This window comes from Hemicordylus capensis, chromosome 4 (genome assembly GCF_027244095.1).
Source record: "Hemicordylus capensis ecotype Gifberg chromosome 4, rHemCap1.1.pri, whole genome shotgun sequence".
NCBI classification, from domain to species: Eukaryota; Metazoa; Chordata; class Lepidosauria; order Squamata; family Cordylidae; genus Hemicordylus; species Hemicordylus capensis.
This window is the reverse complement of record NC_069660.1, coordinates 160150040-160171149: the sequence shown is the minus strand read 5'-3', so window position 1 is coordinate 160171149 and position 21110 is coordinate 160150040. Positions and strand designations below refer to the sequence as shown.

At 43.7% G+C, this 21110-nt stretch overlaps 1 protein-coding gene across 3 annotated transcripts in view; it reads right to left on the bottom strand.

Moving 5' to 3' along the window:
* Nucleotides 1-21110, bottom strand: part of TNR (tenascin R) — a 540529-nt gene that overhangs the window by 253915 nt on the left and 265504 nt on the right. The window contains exon 1 of one of the 3 annotated variants that reach the window (XM_053247416.1): nucleotides 11663-11679. The exons of the other annotated variants lie outside the window; for them this stretch is intronic. The gene's annotated coding sequence lies outside the window, so the exon portion shown is untranslated. Of the gene's footprint in view, nucleotides 1-11662; nucleotides 11680-21110 lie in introns of those variants that run through there. 3 annotated transcript variants of the gene reach the window in all.

Below are 21110 nucleotides of genomic sequence, written 5' to 3'. Positions count from 1 at the left end.
GCTAAGCCAGTTCAAGTTCGTCGTGTAAACACACCCTCAGCATCTAAGCGTAGAGTACTACAAGGAGGTTAAGGAGATGTATGACCCCTCCACTGCCTTTTTATCGATGGGCTAACCTAGGTCCTTCCTTTGGAGACTCACTATAGCCTAAGCACAAGCATTTTTCGGAAGCAGAGATTACTCAGAAGGGGACAGAATAAAATGTCTGATGTCAAGAGTAACATTGTACAATTGTTTTCTGATGCTTATTTTCTAATCTGATGTGGTGTCTATAGCATCTCTTTAGTTGCTATATACTATTTTTAGATTTTATTAAATGATTAATTCAATACCCTGAGCTATCACAAGATCTGATTCATTTGCAATATATCTATCTTGAATCTTTGGTATATGCTTTGATGCATTCTTAGGTGATTGATATTCGTCCGCTTTATACAGTAAATGGATTCTGCAGCATAACCAAGACTCCTTGGGACTTCAGCATTTGGTTGCTTAGATCATAAATTTTTATCCAGGTGCTTATTCTATCTTTTCACCCTGAATTAATTTCTTTAGCATTTTGATTTTTAATATAGATCGCTTCATGCACAAATATTTTGTGAACGGAAAGTGAAATTTGTGTGGGCAAAATAAAAGGAGAGAACATCTGCAAGTATGGAGTATGATCCAGCCCCAAAGTGGGTTTATTTGAATATTCTGAAGGCATTGGAGCTGCCAGGAATCAGGGTCTGACCTGAAGTTTAGAGCCTTAGCCTCCTTCTCAGAGTCTCCCTGGGGGAAAAGTAAAATTGCAGGGTAAGGGGTCAAATCAAGGGAGCAAAATCTTTTCTGCTTTGCTTGAGATTCACTCTGTTCCGTCTTATCCATCAAACTCCACTCTGAAGCACCAGGCACAGCAAGATTCTACCCTTTACTGGCCTGCTGCTTATCCTCTCCTTCACAGCACCACTTTAGGTCCACCCCCTGATTTGCCAGCTGGCACTGCTCTTCAGCTCCCAGTCTCATCCTCTGTGTCCCCGCTCTGCTGCTGTGAAATGCTAATTGCATGTTGATGGGTGTATGTGAGCAATAATGCAAATATACCCCGAGGTGCAACATGCCTCAGTCATGTACTTTTCAGGAAATGTGTCCCTGATATACCCTACACAAAAATTCCCTGCAGTTTTAAAAATTGTATCCTAGATTTTGGCACAGTAAAATACAAATTCGTTGTAAACTGTGGCCTAGATCACAACAATGTATCAGGAAATTAATTCTCAGGAGCAAGCCCCATTAATTAATGGGAACAATTTTAAGAATCTTTCTGCGTAACTTCCGTTCATTTCAGTGGGGCTTGAACAGCAGGAGAATTTCCTACTAGACCCCTGTTTCCCACTATTTCCCTCTAATTTGTCTGTGTTTTTAAAAAATGGACATTTATAAGTCACTCCCAATGACATCAGCTCTGCCAACCTGGCAGATACTGAATAGAATGTTTAGCATCCTCTCCCAACAGGCAACCTCCATTATACACAGATGTCTACAAATTAGGAATAATTCATTGCCTTCTGGTGAGGAGTGTAAATGGGCTTCACAAACTCAGCAGAATGACTCCCATTATCTCCCTCTGCAAACCTGTAGGGGTGCTGGGTGTATTCTGTCTGCAGCCCCAATTGCGACTTGGAGATGAATTTAAATCTAATTCCTGTCCCTGCCCATTTTTGCCCCTCGCCCTCAGGTCCCCAGAGAGGACCACTCTTTGGCAAACATTCTGCTACACAACTGTCTCAAGCTTGAGGCTGCTGCATGGTTCAGAAAACAGGTTTATGAGCGCTGGTTCTCTTGCATTAAAAGGCCTCTGGCGTAAAGTGGTTACAAGATTGCAAAATGCGAAATGCCACATTGAAAAAGGGAAGACCTCAGAGAGCACTTAAATGCAGTTTAATTACATTCATTCTACACTAGTCAGGGGGGCAATTTACCATCCGGAGTCATACGCTTTGCTCAAAAACACTAAACTAAACACAAGCTTTGCCAATGCTGATCTTTCCCTAGGACATGATTTGCCTACATCTTCATATTGTACTCCAAATGTGAAAGTCAAAATGAAAGATACAGATTTTGAAAGCCTTCCGTCACTCATTGATCACATTTGTATCCTGCCCTTTCTCTAAGGTGGTCATCAGGACAATACACATGAGATTATTCCCTTTTGTCCTCAGAACAGCCCTGTGAGGCAGGTTAGGCTAGACAGGGCTGCACAATTTTGGCCCTCCTCCAGAGGTTGGACTATGAACTGCACAATCTTTGACTATTGGCCACTGTGGCTGGGGATGATGGGAACTATAGTCCAAAAACAGCTGGAGGGCCAAAGCGGTGCAGCCCTGGGCTAGGAGATAGTGAGGTCATTCACACAATCAAAAACTGTGTTCTACCTAGGTTTGGGAGCTGTGTGTGCTCCCAGTTTTTGGCTGTGTGGAAGCAAGGTAAGAGGAAAACCTGGGTAGAAGTGATTACCACACAATCACTTCTACCCAGGTTTTCCTCTTACCTTGCTTCCACACAGCCAAAAACTGGGCGCACACACAGCTCCCAAACCTAGGTAGAACACAGTTTTTGATTGTGTGAATGACCTCAGTGCCTTGCCCAGTGTCACCTAGTAAGCTTCATGACTGAGCAGGAATTTCCGCTGTCTCAGTCTGGTGCAGAACATGACTGGTGACAAATTTTATTAACTACATTGGCTACTCCATCTAGATCCATTTCCAGGACTATGGACTTCTGCACAAAACCTCTTGAATTTTGCCCTTTGAAAGGCCCTGGAAAATCTGGTTAGTCATTGAAACAAATTTTAGTCATTAATATAAAGAACATCAAGGCTGTAAATGGCTCCACTTCTTGAAAAAAATGATTTCATTTTGCAGAGTATAGATAGGGAGGTGGGATGGATAATGGAGAAATAAGATGGCTGAAACTTATAACATACCCAAGGTAATATTTTAATACAAAGAGAAGCAGTGGGGTTTGAATCTGCCCAGAAGTTATGCACTTTGCCCTGAAAATGCATCTCTCAGATCCTAGATGTATGTGTGGGCTGTTTGGTTGTAGCTTCTCATCGGTGAGAGAAAGTCATGTAGAGCATGTATAGGGTTGCTTTTCCATTTCTACTGGCACTGAAAAACAAAGTCTGGGACTGAGCCCTGGATCAAATGAAGCTCTGCCCATAATCATTCTGCATGTTAGGGTTCTGCCATTGGAAATCGCTGGGCCAAATTTGTTCTCCAGTGGGTGCTGCCTGCGTCTCTCCTAGTTGCCAACCAAGAAGCAAAAAAGAGCATGGAGGAGTGGCCTTTGTAGCAACAGGACCTCCTGGTCCTGGCCACGCAGCAGTGACCTGCCACGTCCCAGTCTCTCGTTAAAGTAGTTCTCTGGTAAAACTAGTTGCTAACCAGGAGTGTAAGTGCTGGCACGCTGAGGAGCGATGGGAGTGGAGTGGAGAAGGTGTTCAAGAATGAAGTAGACATTCCCCACTCCTGACCATTGTCAGCCCCACTGAGACTAGCAGGAACTGGATTTCTTTTTTCTTCTTTTCATCTAAGCCCTGAAACCTGGAAACCTGACTCTAAGGAGTGGGGGAGGGGATTATTATTATTTCTTGTTTACACAGTCAAACAGGTGTTATTGACTGGTTTGTTTTATCCAGACATTGAGTCCTTCCCAAGGACCTGGGATGCCAGAATTTTATTATCAATATGGTTGTTGTTGTTATTATAGATATCGTCGCAGAATATAGGCTGTTCCCAGTAAAGCTGCCTTTTGTAATTGGCTGATGGTGATTTCTGTGGCCCCAATGGTGTTGAGGTGCTCTTCAAGGTCTTTTGGAACTGCACCCAGGGCGCCAATGACCACTGGGATTATTTTGGTATTTTTCTGCCACAGCCTTTCAATTTCAATTTGCAGATCTTTGTATTTGGTGATTTTTTTCTATTTTTTTCTTCTATTCTGCTATCCCCTGGTATTGCTATGTCGATTATTTTGACTTGTTTTTCTTTCTTCTTGACTACAGTATATCTGGTGTATTGTGTGGCAGATGTTTGTCTGTAGTCAGAAGTCCCATAATATTTTTACATCTTCATTTTCTTCAACTTTTTCAATTTTATGATCCCAACAATTTTTGGATACAGGTAGCTTGTATTTTTTGCAGATGTTCCAGTGTATCATCCCTGCTACCTTGTCATGCCTTTGTTTGTAGTCAGTCTGTGCGATCTTTTTACAACAGCTGATTAGGTGGTCCACTGTTTCATCTGCTTCTTTACAAAGGCGGCACTTGCTGTCTCTTGTTGATTTTTCGACTTTTGTTCTTATTGCATTTGTTCTTAGTGCCTGTTCTTGTGCCTTCAGTATTAAACCCTCTGTTTCTTTCTTCAAGTTGCCATTCTTAAGCCATTGCCAGATCTTGGTGATGTCTGATTTTCCACTTATATTGTGCAAATATTGACCATGCAGGGGCTTATTTTTCCATTTTTCTGCTCGGTTCTTGACTTATTCTTTCTTGTAGGCCTGCTTTGTTTCATTGGTGTTGAATAATTTCTCATTATTGACCATCTTAAGTGCATCTTCTTCACTGACCTTGATATATTCTTCAAGGCCTCTTTTCACCTCCTCTACTGTTTGATGGACTTGTAGCATTCCTCTTCCACCTGAGCTGCGAGAGAGGTATAGCCTATCTACATCACTGTGGGGGTGCAGAGCATGATTGATGGTCATTATTTTCCTGGTCTTACGATCTGCCTGGGTCCAGTCTATTATTCCTGCAGTGTATCTGATAACAGGTATAGCCCAGGTGTTTATGGCTTGTATGGTGTTCCCGCCATTGAGTTTGGACTTGAGGATTTTTCTAACTCTCCTGATGTATTCACTTCCAATTTTTCTTTTAACTTCAGTGTGTGCGATGTTATCAGCCTGGAGAATGCCCAAGTATTTGTAATGTTCTTTCTTTTCCAGGTTCTTGATGTTGCTTCCATTGGGCAGTTCTATTGCTTCTGTATTATTATTATTATTATTATTATTATTATTATTATTATTATTATTATTATTTCGATTTCTATACTGCCCTTCCAAAAATGGCTCGGGGCAGTTTATACAGAGAAATAATAAATAAATAAGATGGATCCCTGTCCCCAAAGGGCTCACAATCTAAAAAGAAACAGTCACTGGAGGTACTGTGCTGGGGGTGAATAGGGCCAGTTATTCTCCCCCCGCTCAATAAAGAGAATCACCACGTTAAAAGGTGTCTCTTTGCCAAGTTAGGATTAAACTGAGATTGAAAATAGTGAATGTCTCCAATGGAATCTGCAGCATCTGTCATGTTGCTGAATTACTTCCATGCGCCAAGATTTAGGAGCAGAAAGGACTTGAAGCACTCATCCTCAACAAGCACTCTTCAACCAAGGCAGCAGCTGGTTCCAAAAGAAAAAGCAGGCAGCAGGCTTAGTTCAATGGAATCTGAAGGTGCAGAAGAAGGCAACCAACACAATCAGGGGCCTGGAACATCTTCCTTATGAGGCAAGGCTACAGCATCTGGGGCTCTTATCTTTGGGAAAGAGGCGGCTATGGGGAAACATGATAGAGGTATATAAAATTATGCATGGAGCAGAGAGAGTGGACAGAGAGAAATTTTTCTCCCTCTCTCACAACACTAGAACCAGGGGCCATCCCATGAAACTGAACATCGGGAAATTTAGGACCGACAAGCAGAAGTACTTTTCCACATAGCGCATAATTAATCTATGGAATTCTCTGCCATGGGATGTTGTGATGGCCACTAACTTGGATCGCTTTAAAAGGGGTTTGGACAAATTCAGGGAGGACAGGTCTATCAATTGCTATTAGTTTGGTGGCTATAGGCCACCTCCAGCCTCACAGGCAAGATGCCTCTAAATGCCAGTTGCAGGGGAGCAACAGCAGGAGAGAGGACATGCCCTCACCTCCTGCTTGTAGGCTTCCCAGAGGCATCTGATGGGCCACTGTATGCAACAAGATGCTGGACTAGATAGGCCTTGGGCCTGATCCAGCAGGGCTGTTCTTATGTTCTTATGACCACAGAACAGACATTAAATAACTGCCCAGAGAAGAAAGTTTGGGGCAGTATACAAATTTGATAGATAGATAGATAAATAAATAAATAAATAAATAAAGCCCCAAATAATGGGGCATTCGACCTCTGCCTGAGACCTTGGAGAGTTGCTGCCAGTCAGAACAGGCTATTCTGGGCTAGATGGACAAATGGGCTGACTCAAGCTCAAACTACATGCTAACCTAGGGCTTACATGTCATGTTAAGCCTGTTTTCAGGGTTGACATGTTCAATTCTTTCCATGCAAATAGTAGCCAGATTGGGACCATGGCATAAGGGGCAGAGGGTTTAACTGTTTGCCCCCACCATGGTCCCATCTGTACTGGAGCCCCGTGACTGCAGCTCACCCCATGAGAAAATTTCCCATTGATGCCAATGGGAGTTTCCCTTCTGGAGTAAATAACAGTCATAGGGGACGGGAGTCCAGACTGAGACCATGACAGTGGCAGAGGATTAAAGCCTCTAACCCACACCCACCCCAGCCATCCTATGGTCACACCTGTAGCTGGAGGTCATGATGGGTCAGCCTCTCCTAAATTTTTCTCTCCCCACCCCCATTTTTATAACTAAGTATAAGTGCTCCAGGCTAGAGATGTGCGTTTTGTTTCGGATACAAAACATTTTGTGCACAAAACAGGCCATTTCGGCTGTTTTGTAGCCAAAACAAAACACCCAATGCTCAAAACAGAAAATTTTGTAGGCAAAACAAAATGTCCCTGTTTCAGTTACAAAATGTTTTGTTGTTTTGGCTGTTTTGAAACTCCATTTTGCAATCGCAAAAAGTCTTTCTCCTTCAGTCTCCATTTTGAGTTTTGACATCTGTTTGAATTTCCAGCCCTTCCAGCCTGCAGATTGGCCAGCGAAAGCATGCGTTGATCTGCTGCAAATTTAAGGGTAAATTTTACCCTCATTGGCCAGTGGGGCAGTGTGCATTTCATTGTTGTTGTTTCACACTGTTGTGTGTAGATCAATTGCATTTCAGGTGGTGGGGGGGATGTGGATGTACATGACCTTTGGAAATCTGCCTGATTTTTTCCCCAAAGCTCTGCTGTTGTTAATGTGTGATGTTGATATTATTTGGGTGGATTTGGGGTAGAAAGGGGGATTTGGGGACAGAAGAGTAGTCCAGGTGGTAGTGCCCCAATGGGTGCCTGCTGCCACCCAGATTCCAAGGAATTGGGAAAAGGGCTGATTTTTAAAGAATTTCTGAAGTTGACATGTCTTTGGGGCAGATTCGGGGCAGAAAGGGGGCCTGAGGGGCAAAACAGTGGGTTGGGTGGCAGTGCCCCAAGGGGTGCCTGCCACAACCCAGATTCCAAAGGAATAGGGCAAAGGGCTGATTTCTTAGGAATTGTTGAAGTTTATGTGTCTTTAAGGTTCCCCCCCCCCCACGGAATAATGGAGGTTTCAGCAGACCCATAACTCCACCTGGGGGGCACTGGGGTGGTCGGGAGCGAGTGGTGGTGTAGTGCACATAGGGTGCCAACCACCCCTATGGGTTGCTAACTCATGGGGTGCTGGGTTCTGTTGTTTCTGAGATGTTCTGAGTATAGATTCTCTGGTACCATATGAGATTTTCAATGACAAACCATGAATCCACTCTCATATGCTACCAGAGAATCTAAATCTACACTCAAAACATCTCAGAAACAACAGCCCAGTACCCATGGGTTAGCAACCCATGGGGGTGGTTGGCTCCCTATGTGCTCTACACCACCACTCACTCTGGGCCACCCTGGTGCCCCCAAGTGCAGTTATGGGGCAGGAATTATGGAGGTCCATCATTCCCTATGGGGAAGAACTTTACAGACGCGCAAACTCCATTACATCTTTAAAAATCAGCCCTCTGCCCAATTCCTTTGAAATAATTCTGGCAGTTTCCTTGCCCCCACTGGGCACTACCACCCACCCTACTCTGCTCTGGGCCACCCCTTTCCCAACATGAAGCTATACTTTTGCTGAAACCTCCATTCTTCCTATGGGAAAAATCCTATACTTCAAAAATTCACCAAAAATCAGCCCTTTGCCCAATTCCTCTGAAATTTGGGTGGTAGTTTCCACCCATTGGACATTATCACCCCCACCCACTAGTTTTCCCCCGGGGCCATTTTTTAAAAATCTAAAACATTTCAGATTCGGATTTTGCAATTTCGAACAAAGAACAAAATGGGGGTGTTTCGGATTCAGGCCAAAAACAAAACAGTTAAAAAAACCTCACAACCCTACTCCAGGCCACAAGCTGTCTGCCCCTGCTACTTTCCTTGCCCCCCCCCCCCAACTTTTAGACTTCCTCCAAACCTGGTTCAAATCCAGCTATTTATCTAAGGAAAAATGAAGCCTGCTGGCCCTAATAACAGGCTCCACATACATGTAGTTTGGCTCCTGGAGTTCTATGTTTGTTCCCTTCACAGTTTGTTCAGAAAGGCAGCAAGTCGAGGGGAGGAATGGTTGGCAGAGGGATGCTGCTTAACCAGCATCTGGTTGTTTTTTCTGCTCAAAATCGCCCTCCCCAGTCTTGTCTTTTCACCTCTGACCAGCCTTTCCCCACTTGACTTCTTGTCTGTCCGGGCTGATTTTGATTTGTTAAAAAAATGAGAGCAAAAGAAACATGGAGTTCCCTGTGACGTATAGTTTAAACTGCAGTATCAGTCAGAGTTCATAAAAAGCAATGGAAATGGTATAGGAATAGAACAGGAAACAAGTAACCAATCTCAACAGAACTGAAGGCCAGAGTAAAGTAAAGTTGTGCCGTTGACACCTGGCAACCACAGAGCCACGTGGTTTTCCTTGGTAGAATACAGGAGGGGCTTACCTTGCCATCTCCTGTGCGGTATGAGATGATGCCTTTCAGCATCTTCCAATATCGCTGCTGCCTGATATAGGTGTGGGAAACATACCAGCGGGTATTCGAACCAGCAACATCTTGCTCCCTAGGCAAGTTACTTCCCTGCTGCGCCATTAGGTGGCTGAAGGCAAGAGCAGTCATATGAAGCAGAGGATGTCAGGGAACTAATTTTTACATCACATCTAGTTTGGGCCTCAGGCGTGAGTCATGACTAACATTTGCTGAAATGTGCCTATTGTACCAAAGTATGGGAACTTTGACTGTAGGCAGCAATAGATGCGTTCTCCATATGTGATTTATGTATGCTTCCATCTCAGTCTTCCTTGGGAATGGGTGGTGCTCAGGGCAGCTTGCAAGAGGTTCCTCACGGTCTCCCATCCGGGCATGGATCAGGTCCACCACACCTCCCTGGTTCCACCAGTGCTATAGGAGTGGTTGCTCCTGGGCCACCCTTACTCTTTACTTTGTGTCTGATTTATGCCTCTGTGCATAGATTTTGCATTATAAGACTGTTTCCCCCCTTCCCTCTGGTGTTGGATTTATGAGGAGAGGAAGTGTTTGGAAATGGTTTTCTGTAGGAATTAATTCATTTTTAATCAGCCAAGCATAATGATTTGATATAAATGATCTTCCTGAGCTGAGGTTAATCAGCTCTGAATAGGCCCTTTCCATTATGTTATTTAGAGATGTGTATTATAGAAATACTGTTATAGGCCTTATTTAATCATTTGTTTGTTTCACTGTGTACACAGTTTTTAATGGACTGCTCAGGATTTAATGCAAGGAAGGTTTATTTTTATTATTTGTAGCAGATTTAGTGCTGACAAAAGGTGCAGAATTAATAGTGCTGAAGGTAGAAACAATCTATTTGTTCAGATTTTGCCCTTAGCATACCAAGTTAACAGAACCATGTACTATTAAGGGACAGAATGCAATAGTATCCTTTCCCTGCTCCTGTGCATTGTGGCATGATGAAACATGATTTGGTTGCATAAATCTTTGAAAGACAACTTGTTTGCAAGATCCTTGGGGCGGGGCATTTTTAATGTTGTTCTAAAAAAACTACATGCAGGGCTATATAATAACAAATCACCACCACCACTGTAATGGAATTAGTAGCCCACTCCTAGTCTTCTAGCCAGGGCTTTCTGTAATATGTAGTTTTGAGTACAGGATTACAGGCAGAATTTTAGTGGTATAAAATGAGGATGTCAAAGTGATTGGTTTCTCAGTCTTGTCTCTTGAAGTTAAAAAGAGCCACATTTCTAATCCTCATGGTTGTTGAGATAGATTTGGAAACAAAACGGAAGGGTATGTGCAAAAGACTCCAGTATTCTGTTTCTACTTCTACACTCTGTGTGGTTATTGGTCCCTCCTTTAGGGCCTCTCATCAGAGCCTCCCTGCCCATACTCCCCCTCATTTATGCACCCCTCTCCTCTTGCCACCATGCTGTTCCTTGTTCAATAAAATGAAAACCTACAAAAACTCCCATCCTGGGTTCAGAATAAGGCATGAAAATAAAGCAAGCTAAATTACATGCAATTTGTGAACCCGCATAACTGATTTAACAGGCATAAACCGAGTTGTGTTTGTTTGCTACTTGCTGGATTTCTCTTTTGCCTTTTCAGAAATGTAGCCCAAGGCAGTTTACAAGGTTAAAATATGACCATAAAATCCATAAAATCACATTAAAACAATCAGTGGTGTAAAACAAACCATAAAATACAGAGACAGAGCAGCAAGAGATCAAAGAAACCTGCACTCCCTAAGGGGCAAAGGCCTGCACAAACAGCAAAGCCTACTCTTTCCTTGCTTCTTGAAGGCAGCAAAGGAAGCCAGGGCATGGGCATCCATCTAGAGAGCAATAATTAAGAAGGCCCGGTCTTAAGCATGAAAGGCATGAAAGCTGAGCCTCTTTCAAGCTGTATTCAGACACTGGCTGACAGGATTGATTATTTATTTATTTATTTATTTATATACCGCCCTTCCAAAATGGCTCAGTGCGGTTTACAATTAAAACAAACTTATAAAACAATGAAAAGCTAAAACAAATTAAAAACAATAACACAACAACTAACAATTTAAAAACATTTTAAAACAAAAATTAAACATTGTCCCCAGACCCCAGCTCAAGAAGACACGTAGACTTAGTATGGAAGAAAAGGGCCACAACTTTGTTAACTATTACACAAGGCATGGCAGACTAGAACACCAGGTGATTAATCACCCTTAGAGAACAGTGCGGGCCAATAGAAGCAGGTCAGAACTCTGAAGTCCTACCCAGCACCCTACTGGGCGACACACCCTGGCTCGGGAATGGGCAGGTACACCCCACCCAATTCCTTCAAAGCCAACCCCCCCTTCTGTAAGAGAGGATCTGGATACTTCTAGGCATTCGTCCACCCCGGACCGCACAGCCCAAAGGTTGGAGAAGTCCTGAAACAGGGTTCATAGCAATCATTCTCCCCGTGCCGCACAGGCTACAAAGGAGCGATTAACCAATCACCCCTTTTACATACCCAAGGGTGCTCACCGATGTTCTAACCCTCAAATTACCACCCCGCCCGCACTGTTCCTGCCATTGTGGTCGACCTAACTCTAACTACGCACCCAGGACACAGAATGGAGGATGAGGGAAATTACTCAGTAGTTGCATTTAAATCAGAAGGACAAGTTAGGCTAGGTCTAGGTCTAGTCACTACCTGGATGGATGACTGCCTGGGAACCTCATGGATGCCATCTTGAGTTCCATGATGGAACAAAAGTGGGCTGTAAGTAGGGATGTGGGATGGAAAAGGCCTTTTCAGAAAGCTGCTTTGTAATTGCTTTGTAGAAAGTGTGTTTGCAAGTCAGTGCCTCTGTGGGATGGGAAAGTACAGACCAAAAGAAAGTGTTAAGTCAGCTATCTGCCCAGAGCAGAGTAAGTGGGGGTTTGCAGCAGCGGGGAGAGATAGGCTCCCCTGAATAGTAACTGTATTGTTCTAGGAATGTGAAGGCTTCTTCTATTAATTAATTATCTCTCTGCTGTGAAATAGAAACTTAGAGCGCAAAGTCCAGCCTCTATGCAAGCATATGTACGAATGTAATGAACTGATTGGTTCTTTGGGGCTGAATGTTGATGCCCAGCTATGTAGTTATGCCAAAGTATAAAAACTTGTGACCCAGGCAGCTGGGCACGTCTCTCAGGTTTTACCGTTAGGTACTGGGAGCGTCACCAGCGCTGGTTTTCAATAAATGGTGATTATTGCTTCCTTCAATCATCCTTGTTTGTTTTGGTTTGTGGTAACTGGGCCTCCCAGGTAACAGGGAAGGGCCCAGGGCCTTATAGGAGGTGGGTGTTAAGAGGAGCCAGTGTGTATCTTGCTGTTTGCAAGCCGAGTTTAAGCAGAGTTTATCCTTAGAAGCTGTTGCGGTGTCACTAGAGTCCTGGCCTTGCCATTATTAGTACTACTATTCATAACGATAAATACATTTAAAAAGTTATGCCAATCCTCGTTCTCCTCTACCTGCTCGCTTTCTCCCACATAGGCGGTTGAATTTTACTTCCTCGGACAGCTGGTGACCACACTATAGTTTTAAAACGTACACATTAGAGGAAGCTGGTGCCCTCTGCTGCTATGCTGAGGCTCATAGGCTCTCTTGCTCACAGTCCATCTGTTAAGTCTGCTCTACAAATAGGTTATTTGTAACAATATATGGACAATTATTAGTGGTAATTTACCACGAATGTTTGATTTCTGACACATAGATACTGTGGTTCTGAAGGTGCACAAAATTATCCCAAACCTTCCGTAAGTCTGATTCTATTTAATTTACTTTCCACCAGGAAAAGAAAAGAAGGTGGGAGGGAACAGTGTCTAAAGATACAACAGTCTGCACAAGCTAGATGGAGAGGGACCAAACGAGTGGCTGAAAGCACAAGACACAGCTGGGCACAAATGTCTATTAGCATTGCTTTACACTCACTGGAATGTGTCTTTCAATCCACAATTCGCCAATATGAAGGCATTGGCCTGTTTCTATAACGAAGATCACTTTATGTAAATGCTTTTTAAGGGACAAAATTAGAACCCCACATGTGCAGAAGTTGTTTGGAAAAGCAAGGAAATCTGAGGCAGCCCATAGGCTTTCTGTGGATATCTAAGAGGGTGGGAAGGGCAAGGTGGAAAACTCTGTGGAAATAAAAGGACAAGTTTTGCACATCCTCATGTTTGTACAAAAGGCTTCTTGATCTAGAGATGAGAGAAGTTCTGGATTCAGATCCCAGGCAAGCCTATGGAAGTGAGGGGAAATAGGATAGCAACTTAGCCCCAAACCTACTTCTATCATTAAATCCTCTAGCTTCACCCCAACTGAAATGAAGTGATGAATTCTTAGTTATAGGTGAACTCCCTTGAGCTTGATTTTGAATTGGCTCAGTAGTACACTGTGCCAATGTACCAGGGTTTTATCTCAGGTTTAAATGTTGGCACATTTCAAGGAACTGGCAGCCCCTGGGCCCAATCTTGCCTCATTAGTCCAATCATCAGCCTCTCCTCAGAGTGATAGAGAGGTGTGATCACCATAGGACTTTCCAGCAATTCAATTTGGAAAGTGCAGTCAAAGCCTGGTCAAACTCTCCTTCAAAATAGCTCTCCAGGGCACTTTCCAGTTTATCCACTCAATAGCAGCAAAATGCTTCGGTTCAGGCAAATCGCATTCAAAGTGTAAACAGCAAAGCTTCCAGCAGCAGGAGCTGTCTCACGAAAACTAACAACCCGAAAAAAAAGCAACCTTTTAATGCTGGACATACGACGTTATAACAATAAATCGCAGCGATTAAATCTGAAACAAGGCATCCAAAATATGAATGGCACCCTGCTGGCAGCATACAGACTGCAGTGTCACAACACAGGAAGTGCGGAAGCATACTTCACAGATACGTCATGACCCCATTGCAGGGTCTAATCTGGAAAGCGCCCAGTAAAACTAGTTGTTGATCAGGAAAATAAAATGAATATCACTATATACTGCAGTAAACAGAACATATAAAGAGTCCTGTTGTGTCAGATCAAAGGCCCATTTGGTCTAGAAACCTCTTTTTAACCATGGCCAGCCACATACTTGAGGGAAGTCCATAAGCGGTGTATGAAGGCAACAACCCTCCCTCATAATTGGCTTGCCAGCAACGGGTTTTCAGAGGTATACTGCCTCTGAACTTGAAGGTTAATAGTTGTTTAGAAATGTATCTTCCATGTATTTGTCTAAATCCTTATTTAATTTAAGCCTGAAGCCATCACCTCATCTATAAAAAGATTGTTGGACGTCCCAACTAGCCCTGTGCCAGTGCCCCAGGAATTTATGTTGTACAGGGGGCATTATTTTCAGTGATCCCCTCTTAATTCTCCAACTACCTGTGTCTTCCAGAAACTTTGTCTCTGGGGGTCCCCCAGCCCTCAAGGACATAGTTTTGGGAGACACAGGAGGCTGCAGAGGGAAGAGGACATTGCTGAAAATAACACTCTCTCCCCTGCATGATGGAAACCCCTGGTGCATCCACTAGCAGAATTTGTCTGCATGCCAGTCATTATAATTTTCAGCAAGAACAGAAACACTTATAATTTTCAGCAAGAACAGAGCAAAAGAGAACTGACTGAATTTGAAAACTGATTTTAAAAACTTCCAAGAATTTCTACCAGGCTTAGTTGAAAGGACTGGGAATGGCACTCTTGCATAACTCCTACTCATATCAGCGAGGCTTAGGAACATAAGAAACTGCCTTATACTGAGTCAGACCATTGGTCCATCTAGCTCAATATTGTCTACACAGACTGGCAGTGGTTTCTCCAAGGTTGCAGGCAGGATTCTCTCTCAGCTCTATCTTGAAGATGCCAGGGAGGGAACTTGGAACCATCTACACGTAAGCAGCCCCATACTCTAAGGGGAATATCTTATAGTGCTCACACATGTAGTCTCCCATTCAAATGCAAACCAGGGTGGACCTTGCTTAGCTACCACAAGACCAGCTCTCCTCCTTGTGCAGAAGCATTGTGCAGAAGCATTTCCTCACAGATAGCATTCAATAAATGGGTAGAGCAGTTTGCCCATAAATAGTCTTGCAGTATAATAAACATCCTTTCTGTGCTTTGTAAAAGTAGCCTCCCTGCCATCAGCTGCCATTTCACATGCATATGCAGACCCTTCCAGCCCCCAGAGGTTCAATAAATAAATATCTAACCTTTATCGGTGGTAAAGGTTAGATATTTGCTTGATGAGTTATAAAATATCGAGAATGTTTCACTCTGACTGCAAACTATGCATCTAAAAACAACTTCTGAACAAGGGCCCTGTATGTTTCATCTCCCCGCTCAAGCAACTAAAATCCCTCAAGGCATGCTGTTACCTTTGTACTTCCTTCCTTTTCTCTAACCTTCCATTACTTGAACTTGCATGTCAGTTTTATATTTACACAATTACTTCAGTTTAACAAATCCTTTCAGGCATAATATGTTAGCAGAGCCTCCATGTTTGGCGATACTGTACCTCTGGATATCAGTTGCTGGGAATAAATAAAGGGAGTGGGCGTTGCCTTCATGCTCGGATTTGCCTTATGGTACTAGTGTTAATTCCTCTTCCTAGAGATGCATAGTTCTTTGTTTTTTCATTGCTGTTCACAGCCACAGTTTCCCCCCTCACTGCCAGGGATGTGCACAGAACTGGTGACTGCCAGTTCGAAGGTGTGTGGAGTGGGGATAACTGGGGAGGCTGCTCTTACCCACCCCCGCCACATTTCCCCTGCTGGTGCTGTCATTAAAATCAGTCCCTCGGGGCGGCAGCGTACCTCCTTGCCACCCCAGTATGTCGTGCACACACAGTGGACAGTTCCAACCACTGCAACGTAGTCTGCAATGTACCAAGGTGGCAAGGGGTACATGACTCTGGCCAAGTTCAGACGTAATGCTAACACTATGGTTTAGTGTTATTTGCTTCTGGCTCATGTTTCCCTGCTTCCCCTTGGCATGTGGATGTAGAATTTGCTACTTCTATTCCTGTAATCCTCTAAATGATGTCCCACTGAGTTCAGTGAGATGCACTCCTAAACAAATATGCATAGGATTGCAAGACAAGTATTTTCCAACTAAGCAGATTATGTTAGGAAAGGTCATGTAGAAATATCCCAGCATTCACTTTGACAGAACTGAAATGACTCACTAACTTACCTTTAGTTAGTTACCCCTGCTAACTTGGCAAAGAGGCACCTTTTAACGTGGTGATTCTCTTTGTTGAGCAGGGGGAGAGTAACTGGCCCTATCCACCCCCAGCACAGTACCTCCAGTGACTGTTGCTGGTGTCTATCTTGTGTTTCTTTTTAGATTGTGAGCCCTTTGGGGACAGGGATCTATCTTATTTATTTATTATTTCTCTGTGTAAACCGCCCTGAGCCATTTTTGGAAGGGCGGTATAGAAATCAATCAATCAATCAATCAATCAAACAAACAACAACATTGCAGATCTGTTTTACTCCAGAAGAGCCAAGAAGGACTATGATTCAGTTTGCAGGTTTTTTGTATGACCAATAAGGACTATGATTCAGTTTGCAGTTTTTTGTATGAGGCATTCTGCCATAAAGCATTACTGCTGAAAAATGCAGTAAGTGTTTGCCTTTTAAGAAACTCTAATGACTTAGGATGAGCTAAGGCGTTTCCTGATGGGTCTCCAAATACTTGTAAAGTGTGGGAAAGGGATAACATGGCCTGCCAGCGAAACTCTCCTCATATTTTATTATTTACATTCCGCTCTTCCTCCAAGGAGCCCAGAGTGGTGTACTAAATACTTAAGTTTCTCCTCACAACAACCCTGTGAAGTAGGTTAGGCTGAGAGAGAAGTGACTGGCTGAGAGTCACCCAGCAAGTATCATGGCTGAATGGGGATTTGAACTCGGGTCTCCCCGGTCCTAGTCCAGCACTTTAACCACTATACCATGCTGGCTCTCAGTTTGCATTTTTTAAATTTAGGGTGGGGAATTGGAGAAGACTGGATCAGGGAACAAACAGCAGCCTTCTTTATTGAGCAAACTAGTCAATAGCATCAGGGCATTTAGCAGAGCAGTGTCCTCTCCCAGCTCTTTTGTGCTCTCTCACTACTGTTGGCTCTTGTAGACGTAATTCAACATGTAGCTTTTAGCCATCCCTTGTGGCTTCTTTTAAAGGAAGAAAGTAAGCAGAAAATAAATTATTTGTTTACGGCTGGAGGACAGAAAGATCCACACATGAACAGTGTGGGCCCCTATGCAGGCTACAGGTTGCACGTGAGGCTTCTGTTCTCTTTTGTTTTGTTCACTTTGGTTCCAGAACACCGTGTTGTTTTTCTTTCTGACAGGTTCTGAAGGCAGGAGAAGTTGAGTGAAGGATGAGAGTATGTCTTTGATTCCATAACACCTGGAGTGTGTGTGGATGTGGGCTTCAGGTTATTCTCTTTTCCGCTTCTTATTTCAGCAGAGCTTGGTGAATTTTCAGTCATTCCTCTCCAGCAGGAACGACATGCAACGGGACAAATCAAATACAGTCAAAATATTGTTACTACTCCTCACTTCCCCAAGTGGTAGAAGTACCAGCACTAAAGGGTTTAGTTTCTTTTTGGTAAGAGATTTAAGGTGCCTCTTGTAATTTATGTTTATTTACAAATATATATGCATTGAATAAGGGGAGGAGGACCTGCCCGGACGGATCATATGGGTCTGTAAAGCTGCATCCGTTTCCCAAAGCAAAGAACGTGCTTTTGAAGCATTCTGCCCCAATACCATGGCTTCATCATGCAAACTGCTGTGGAAATCAGACCCGCGCTTCTTCTGCTAGCTCCATGCCAACACGGAACTGCTTTCTCTTCCCCCTCCCCATGCTGCAGGCGCAGACCACACTCATCTGAGTTCCCGTTCTGATGGCTGGTGGTGCATACTTCTGGCTGGCAGTAACTGACAGAACATCCTGGGACATTTTAGAAAGCATTTAAGTAAAAAGATGGTCACTTATGTGAACGTATGAAGCTGAGGCTATTTCCACGTTTGACGGAAAGCAGGCTAAGGGAGCTGAGCCCGATTCCCATCAATTGAGGGAACCACCGGGCTTGTGGGCTAGCCTGCCTAGAACACCCTCCCTTTAAATGAGGTTAATGGAGTGAGGAGAGCTGGTCTTGTGGTAGCAAGCATGACTTGTCCCCTTAGCTAAGCAGGGTCCGCCCTGGTTGCATTTGAATGGGAGGCCACATATGAGCACTGCAAGAGATTCCCCTCAGGGGATGGAGCTGCTCTGGGAAGAGCAAAAGGTTTCAAGTTCCCTCCCTGGCTTCTCCAAGATAGGGCTGAGAGAGATTCCTTCCCGCAACCTTGGAGAAGCTGCTGCCAGTCTGTGAAGACAATACTGAGCTAGATAGACCAATGGTCTGACTCAGTATATGGCCGCTTCCTATGTTCCTATGAGCCCTCTGTTAACCTCATTTCTTTGCTCATGTGTCACCATGGCGACACAGAGAACACTGTTGCCTACTCAGACTGCAAGTGGAGGCTCACATAACTGAGTACTCCTATGAGAAAGAGAAGGAGCATGGATGTTCACATTAAGGGCTATCTGCAGGATTTTTTGATTATTTATTTAAAATATTTATGCCCTACTCCTCCAGTACACTTCTGCTTGGGGTGACTCACAACATCAACTAAACAAATACAATGTAAAGTAAAAGAGTAATAAACAAGTTTAAAGACCAGTCTAAAACCACATTTAAAATTACTATTTTTAAAAGTTTTAAATTAAAAGTTATAAATAGCAAGCTAAAAACTGGGAATTAAAAAAAACAACAAACCTACCAGATATATAGATAAAACATTTAAAAGCCTATTTTAAAAAGATGTGTTTTTAATTGTTTTTAAAAACACTGAGGGACGGAGTATGGTGAAGCTCTTTGGGCAGAGTGTTCCAAAGCTGAGGGGCCACAACTGAAAGGCCTTGTCTCTAGTCCCCACCAACCAGATCTCTGTTTATAGAGAGCCATGAGCAGGGCCTGAGATGACAAGCAGAGGACCCTGGCAGGTTCATATGTGTGAATGCGGTCCAACAGGTACTCCAACCCCAAACTGTGTAGAATTTCAAAGGTCAAGACGAGCACCTTGAATATAGCCCAGAAGCAGACTCGTAACCAATGTAGTTGTCACAGGATGGGTCATGGCAACTTACAACATGATAATCCTTGCAGCAACGTTCTGGACCAGCTTAAGCTTCCGTACTGTCTTCAAGGGCAGCCCCACATAGAGTGCATTGTAGTAGTCCAGTCTGGACGTTACTAAAGCATGAGTGACTGAGGTCAGGTCTGACTTCTCCAAATAGGGTTACAGCTGGCATACCAGCCATAGCTGGTAAAAAAGCACCTCAGCACACCATCGCCACCTGTGCCTCCAAGAACAGCATCGCATCCGAAAACACCCCCAAGGAAAGGATGAAAGGAAAGTGCTCTTGCTGAATGAAAGAAAAGGATGCCAGATGAAAGGAAAGTGCCACCACACTGTTTGCACAGCTGAATGCAAGAATTTGGCTTTGGGAGAACCACTATTATTCTCACATACTCAAGTTGAATTCTTGGCATGGTTAATTCTTGGCCTATATCATGGTCAGAATCTGGGTCTGCCCTTAAAACTCTGTTCCTTGGAGACAAGATTAGCTGAGGAACAAAGCAAGTCTCTGAAGAACTGAGCTGCCTTTGAAAGAAACTTCATTTAATTTTCTCCTAAAAGGGGTGGGGTGTGGGAGGGTATATGAAATGTGTTCATGTAACATTTATTAGATGGGTTGCAGGTTCATATTTGTGGATGGAATAATTTGCTTTAATGTCTAAACATGACCTTAATAAACCACAGAACCAAAACTGCAAGCAAACACAGAGGTCCAGACCAGAAATACACATATTCCTTCACGAAGTGGTATTGCTTAAGAGAAGTACATGAGCCAGTCCCTGTTATAACACAAAATTTATTCCTGTCTTTGGCTATATCTCCTAACATCAGAAACACCCACTCCCCTGACTCTTTGTATGAATGGATCGGAAGAAGTCTACTTCCAAGGCTGATTAAGAACAAGCCGTAATAGCTCGTTATCGCCAAACTGAGCAATCCTGGTTTATTCTAACAAAAGTTCCAAAATAAACCAGGTTTGCTTGGTTTGGACGGAATGAGCAATATTGACCTGTTCTTAACTTGAACTGGAGGTAGAATTCTTCCAGCCCTCACATGCAAAGGGGAAGGGAGAGGCTAGGAAATACAGCACAAAGCTAGGATTTAATCCTGGCTCTGCCTTATGCCCAAACCGGCTCTATATCTTTTTTCATTTATTTTTAAAGTCCATTTACTCTGTCATTCTTGCCTGCAGTACCAATACCATAACACAATCTTATTATTGTTATTAGCACTTTAAATGTGTAAAACTGTTCATTTTGCGTGTCCTCGTAACCACTTGGTGAGAGAAACCATGGTTACTCCCATTTTACTGGGGAAGCAATGTGATTTTATTAGGGAACCTGTGATTCTCTTTTTCGGTATAGAAAAGATAACGTATTTGTAGTTACAGATTGTTAAACGTTGCCTAGAGGTGTGGTTTGGAACTCAGATTTCTTCAACATCTTTTGACAGTAAACTACAGTAAATTAAACTAGTCTGTTACACACTCCCCATATCTCCGAGTCAGGAGACACTCTCCATATCTCTTGGTCAGGAGTTCCAAGAGCAGCCCTACAGTTGCACTGCAATTATTTTCTTTGGATGAGAGAGAGCACTGGGGAGACATAGGAGGTGATTCTCACGATCACCAAAAAGCGGGCCAAGGGAGCCTAGCCCGCTTCTTGGTGGTTGTGTGCTGCCACGGGAACCTCGCGGCTCGTGGCAGCTAACCCGCTTAATTCCCCCTCCCCTTAGTGGGGTTAACAGATCGAACACTCTGTTAACCTCTTCTTCCTGATCATGTGGCAACACACAAGGAGACCCCCAGTGGGAGGCTGAAACCAGCCTTCCGGCCCTGGGGGTCTCTCCAGGATGCCCCGCGTGCTTGCACAGGGAATCCTGGAACTTCTGGGGACCGCATGGCTCCTGATCCCCACAGCCCCCGCCGGCTCTGTGATGGAGCCGGCAGCCGT